Source organism: Mastomys coucha, unplaced genomic scaffold (assembly GCF_008632895.1).
Source record: "Mastomys coucha isolate ucsf_1 unplaced genomic scaffold, UCSF_Mcou_1 pScaffold5, whole genome shotgun sequence".
In the NCBI taxonomy this organism is placed as follows: Eukaryota; Metazoa; Chordata; class Mammalia; order Rodentia; family Muridae; genus Mastomys; species Mastomys coucha.
The window spans coordinates 103675635-103682659 of NW_022196911.1; positions in this window are offsets into that span (position 1 = coordinate 103675635).

The window sequence follows — 7025 nt, forward strand, 5'->3', positions numbered from 1 at the left end:
CGTGTTTACAAATGTTCACAGCGAACATTTTTTTTCTCTCTGATGAAGTAAGCAAGGCCAGAGCAAGAGAAGTGATGGTTTTAGAGTGTGTTATTTTCAACATGTTCTCAAGACCGGAATCCTGCAGCAGTGTTGGTGAAAACAAAGTACAAATGCGCGCGAACTCACACCACACACACACACACACACACACACACACACACACACACACACGGCGGGGGTTGGGGGGGAGGGGGAGTGGCGCATTGCCTGTTACCTCTTTCTCCCTGGTTCTGCAATGGTACTGCAGGCTTCCCAGAGCAGAAAGAATAGGTTTTCGTGTCAGCACTCCTAAGTTCAAAAAGTCACAGTGAAATGTCAATAAAAATGCCCGGGGTGTTGGTATTTCATCCATATTAAACAGATCTCTCATTTTAACCACAAGAAGCACATTCTTCAGTTACTCAGGAAGCAGCACGTAACTGCTGAAGTCTGGTTTTCATTTGTCTGGCATTCGGGTTTTTTTTTTTTAAGCTTGTTTTCCTAAAAATGGAAAAAAAAATGCATCCACTGCCTATAGGAGGATAATGTGTAAGCATTACTGGCTCTCAAATATAGATGCAGAGATACACACATGCGTGTGTGTGCTTGTAAGGTCTGGAGACCCACATACACCCATAGAGCTCGCATTGGGCAATGCAGACTACGCAGGCCTCAATAATATAGTATGTTAAAGTTATGCTCAATAAGTCACTAAGCAACATAATGGGGGGTGGGCTCTGGCTAAAGTTATCTGGATGACCAAAGGTTAGAGCTCAGGGAACATTATCCAGTCTACTAGGCAAATGACGCCCTAAATCTAGCTTCTAGTCTGGTTAGAAAAGGAAACAAAAAAAGAAAACTATTTTCTAGAGAAAAGCTTCCCAAAGTTGGCTCAGAAATATTTACAGCAGCTAATTAAAGCTAAACCAAATTCCTTGAAGATTTTGTTTGTTTTTGTTTTGTTTTTGAGACAGGGTGTCTCTATGTAGTCCTGGATGTCCTAGAACTCACTTTGAGGTCCAAACTGACCTTGAACTCAGAGACCCGCCTGCCTCTGCCTCCCAAGCGCTGAAATTAAAGGTGTAGGCTACCAGCATCCTTCAAGGTACATCATTTAAATTTGACCTGGTAGTGTTGAATTGGAAGCCTGTGAGACAAAAAGAACTCAAGATGATTTTTTTTTTCTTTTCTCCTCTTAGCAGAATGGCACTTAATCACCTTCACAGTGGCTTCCTACTGTGTATTTTCAATTATCTCTAGACTGCTAGTACTGTCTAATGCAATGTGCATGCTATGTGAATAGTTGTTATATTGTATTGTTCAGAGAATAGGGGCATCTGTGTGTGTTCAGTACAGTAGTGTTTTCTGAATATTTTTTTGATCTGTAGAACGGCCAAATCCACCGACAGGGAACCTGTAGACACTGCTGGCTGACCTCATGTTACAAGGTGACTCCCCCCAATGGATTGTCTGTTTCTTCCTTTCTACTCAGCTTCGTTATGGCCTGGTCTCACTAATAGTGTGCAAGCACAGCTTTAACCCTAACAACTGTTGGTGACAACAGGAGGCTCCAGGCTCTGAGACTGGCTCTCCCACTAGTATGTCTTAACCCTAGTGGCCTCAGAAGAGGCCTTCAGCTTTGATCCTTCCGTTCATCCCATTGCCTTCTTGGAGAATCCTTCATGCTATCCATGGTCTCAGGACATCATTTTAAAGCCAAGCATTTGACTATCCATCCGTATGCTATGGAAAGTAACGGTGATAGCAATATGCTGAATTGGTTAGGATACAATACTAGAGGTGCCTGTGTTAGCATAAATACTACAGGAAACATATGGTAACACATGGACCAGATGGAATGAGGAAGAGAGGAGGGATATAAAGGATCTGGGCAGGAATTAGGAGCAGCTAGTATTCATTACTATGGTTCTTGGTCTGGGGTTAGGAAGAGTTCATTCATAACTCATTTAGTCTTGGGGAAGAGGGTGCCATCTACTGGTCAAAAGTGATTGCTTGCGAGTGTTTCCAACCCTGCCTTCAGCCGCTGCAAGTGAATGACAAAAATTGTATCTACCTCCTTCCTTCCTTCTTCCCGCCCTCTCTTCTTCTTTCCTTCCCTTTTTTTCTTTTTTTTTTTCTTGTTTATTTGTTTTGGTGGGTTTTTTTATTATTATTATTTTGGACACAAAGAGTTTCTGGGGGCTGCAGAGATGGCTCAGAGGTTAAGAGCACTGTGTGTTCTTCCAGAGGTCCTGAGTTCAATTCCCAGCAACCACATCTCCACTCACAACCATCTACAATAAGATCTGGTGCCCTCTTCTGGCCTGCAGGCATACATGCTGTATACAAATAAATCTTGAAAAAAAGAAAAAAAAAAAGAGTTTCTGTGTAGTCCTGACTGTCCAAGAACTCACTCTGCAAACCAGAATGGCCTTGAATTCAGAGATCCACCTGCTTCTACCTCTTGAGTGCTGGAATTAAAGACATGTGCCACCACCACCCAGTCATATCTTTGTTTATTTTGAGTCAATGAAGGCCGATGCTGTCGTGTTAATGGTTGATAAGAGGTTCCATTAGCCAGGCAGTGGTGGCACACGCCTTTAATCCCAGCATTTAGGAGGCAGAGGCAGGCGGATTTCTGAGTTCTGGTCTACAGAGTGAGTTCCAGGACAGCCAGGACTACACAGGAAAACCCTGTCTAGAAAAAACAAAACAAAACAAAACAAAAAAAAGAGGTTCCATCAATGATGGAAAATTTGCAGTTACCGGCCATCAAATGTGAAAATGAAGGTGGGGCACAGGCCAAGCAAAGATATCACAGGTGTCACTTCACATAAATAAAATATATAAATCTTTAAGCAAAAAATACGTAGTAATAACAATAATAACAATTATTATTATTTTTAAAAAATCTTCCCTGGATTAATGGTGCACACCTTTAATCCCAGCACTCAGGAGGCAGAAGCAGGCAGATAGGGAGGCCATGGTCTATATAGAGAGGTCCAGGTCAGCATGAACTATCCAGTGAAACCCTGTCTCTAAAGGAAGAAAGAAAGGAAGGAAGGAAGGAAGGAAGGAAGGAAGGAAGGAAGGAAGGGAGGAAGAAAGGATAACCCCCATTGTCATTCCCGTCCTATTTTATATTACAAAGCCCCCCTTGATAAAGACCCTCTTTGCCTTTTCTGACCTCATCCTATATCACTTAGCTAAGATGGTGTCTGGCAGACCAGCTCATGCTGAAGAATGCAAGACCCATCTCTTCAAAGAGTATTCACATCTCTCATGTGGAATTCCTCTGACTGTGTTTGTAGTTGCCTCTCCAGAGTGGGAGGAGATACATGTAGACACCTGCTCACAGAATGGCCTTGAATTCAGAGATCCACCCCTGCTCATGCACGAGGAGACCAGGAGTCATCCTTCACCTAGCATTTTGAGGCAGTCTCTCACTGGGACCTAGTGCTCATCAGCTAGGCCATTTAGACTCAGCTGGCCAGCCAGAGAGCTCCAAAGGTCTGCTGGTCTCTACTGAAATTACAAACCCAAGCCACCACACCAGCATGTGGGTTCTGAGGATCAAACTCGGGTCCTCATGCTTTCTTAGAAAACACTTGACTAACTGCTGTCTCCTAGTCTGGTTTTTTTGTTTTTTGTTTTTGTTTTTTTTTTTCCCTTCAGTCCTGAGCCTTACAAGGCGAGTGCTTTATCACTGACCTAGGACCCTACCCCAAATCATTCAACTATTTTTAAGACAAGGAACTTTAAAAAAAAGACTTATTTTTATTTTATGTGTATGAACATTGCCTGCAAATAGGTTTGTGTAAACCATGTGGCGTGCTGGATGCCTATGAAGCCAGAAGAGGGTGTCTTATCCTCTGGAACTTCAGTTACAGATTGTGAGCTCCCATGCAGGTGCAGGGAACCAAACTTGGGTTCTCTGCAAGAGCCGCCAGTGTTCTTTTTGTGGTTTCTCAGGACAGGTTTTCTCTGTGTATTTTAGCAGTCTTGGAATTCAATTTGTGCACCAGGTTGACCTACAACTCAGAGATCCACCTGCCTCTGCCTCTCAGGTGCTGGGGTTAAAGGTGTGCACCACCACTACCTTTAATAATAATAACTTATAGCAAAACCCCACTCAGGTAAGGAGATAAAAAGATGGCTCCAGAGTTAAAAGCACTGGCTGCTCTTCCAGATGACCTGGGTCAATTCCCAGCACTCACATGGCAGTTCACAATCCTCAGTGACTTCAGGCTCAGGGGACCTGACACCTTCTTCTAGACTCCATGGGTTGGTCACCAGGTACCCACATGATACACAGACATAAATGAAGGTCAAACACTCATACACATAATTTTTTTAATGTTTAAATAAAAAAAATGACTGTGATAAACCCAACACTGGCCTCCAAAGATACTAAGTCCCCACTCTGAGAACCTGAAAATGCTGCCTTATACAGGATCTTTGGAGATGTGACCGGACTAAGGATTTTGAGATGAAATGGTTATCTTAGATGAGACCTAAAGAGTGTATGCAATAGGGAGAAATAGAACTGTGGTTCTCAACCTTGCTAATGCTGCAACTCTTTAATACAGTTCCTTGTACTTTATTGACCCCCAACCAAACATTATTTTCTTTCTTTCTTTTTTTTTTTGGTTTTTCAAGACAGGGTTTCTCTGTATATCCCTGGCTATCCTGGTCACTCTGTAGACCAGGGTGGCCTCGAACTCAGAAAACCGCCTGCCTCTGCCTCCCAAGTGCTGGGATTAAAGGCGTGCGCAAACATTACTTTCATTGCTACTTCATAACTGTAAATCTGCTACAGTTATGAATTGTAATGTAAATATCTGATGTGCAGGATATCTGATGTGCCATTCCCAAGCACTCATGACCCACATGAGTGCTTAGGAGAACTGCTGAGCTAGAAAGAGATTGGATGTCCACAAAAAGGAGAGGAGAGGCTGGGGAGACAGCCCAGTCTCTCTTCTATGGTACCCAGTTTCCCTCTTGCTCTTTATAGCAGATACACAGATTCACGCAGGTGTGTGTGTGTGTATGTGCATGTGTGTGTACTTATGTGTATGTATGTATATATGTATGTTTATATATACACATAGTTTTTGGTTTTTTTGTTTTGTTTTGGTTTGGTTTGGTTTTGGTTTTTTCGAGACAGGGTTTCTCTGTATAGTCCTGACTGTCCTGGAACTCACTCTGTAGACCAGGTTGGCCTCAAACTCAGAAATCCACCTGTCTCTGCCTCCCAAGTGCTGGGATTAAAGCCGTGTGCCACCACCACCCGGCTAGATTATTTTTTTAAAAGATTTATTTATTTTATTTATATGAGTACGCTATAGCTGTCTTCAGACACACGGGAAGAGGGCATCGGATCCCATTACAGGTGGTTGTAAGCCAACATGTGGTTGCTGGGAACTGAACTCATGACCTCTGGAAGCTCTTAACCACTGAGCCATCTCTCCAGCCCCAAGATTAATTTTTAAAACTCCATCAGTTTCTCTAGTTGCCTTAAAAGTAGGCAATTTACAGAAATAAGTATTTTACACAGGTTCATTTTTTAAAAAGATTTATTTATTTTTATTTATATGAGTACACTGTACCTGTCTTCAGACACACCAGAAGAGGGCATCAGATCTCATTACGGATGGTTGTGAGCCACCATATGGTTGCTGGGAATTGAACTCAGGACCTCTGGAAGAGCAGTCAGTGCTCTTAACTGCTGAGTCATCATCTCTCTAGCCCTACACAGGAGCATTTCTATAAGGCTTTGATACCACTATTCCAGTATGACTTCCAACTTCAAATCTCTAGCAACTATGACTTCCTGTGCACATATACACTCATCTTAACCCAGCTCAGTGGCCTGCCAATAGACACCCCATGTGCATCCCTCCTGCCTCAATCCTCCCTAACTGGCTGCTTCCTGAGAAACAGTGTCTCCACCTAAGCAGACACTGTGACCAGAAATCCTGCTGACCTGTTTAAGTATCTGTCAGCCAACATGGCTGTCTGTCAGCCAACATGGCTCTATCTTCAGGGTAGGTCCAGAATCCAGTCACTTCCTGGCACCTCCACTGCCTCTCTCTAAACTCGTAATCACATCCCTTGGGGTTATTACGAAAACTTCTCAGCCAGGCACTGGTGGCACATGCCTTTAGTCCCAGCACTTGGGAGGCAAAGCTAGGCGGATTTCTGAGTTCGAGGCCAGCCTGGTCTACAGAGTGAGTTCCAGGACAGCCTGGGCTATACAGAGAAACCCTGTCTCGGACAAACAAAAAAACAAAACAAAACAAAAAACAAAACAAAAAAACCCAAAACCAAAACAAAACAATCAAAAATCCTCTCAATCAGTCTCCCAAATTCTGCCCAAATTAAGTGAACACACAGCATCCAGACTGAGCTTTGGCTTGGTGTGTGTGTGTGTGTGTGTGTGTGTGTGTGTGTGTGTGTGTGATCACAGAGCTGGGAATGGAATCCATGAATGCTAAGTAATCACTCTACCACTGAGCCACACCCCAGCTTCCGGCCTGATTCATTGTGTGTTTGTTCTCAGTGTGCCCTTGCAGGTGATTCTTGCAATGTGTGTATTAGCTCACACCACTCCTTTGTCTCCTTGCAGTGTGTGTAACATCTCACACCACTCCTTTGTCTCCTTGCAGTGTGTGTAGTAGCTCACACCACTCCTTTGTCTCCACTGGCTCCCTATCTCACTAAAGCTAAAACCAACCTGGGGGCAGGAGAGAGATCTCAGCAGTTCAGTTAATCACTTGCTGTCGCTGAGGACTTTAATTCAATGACCTGCAGCCACATTAAAGGGGATCTGATGCCTTTTTCTGACCTACTTGGGCATCAGGCACATACACAGTGCATATACATACATGCAGACAAAAAAAAACCCTATGTATACATTAAGTAAAAAAAAACAAAAAACTTTCAACTTCCAAAGGAATGCATCTGTCACAGTACACACTTTTTTTTTTTTTTTTTTTTTTTTT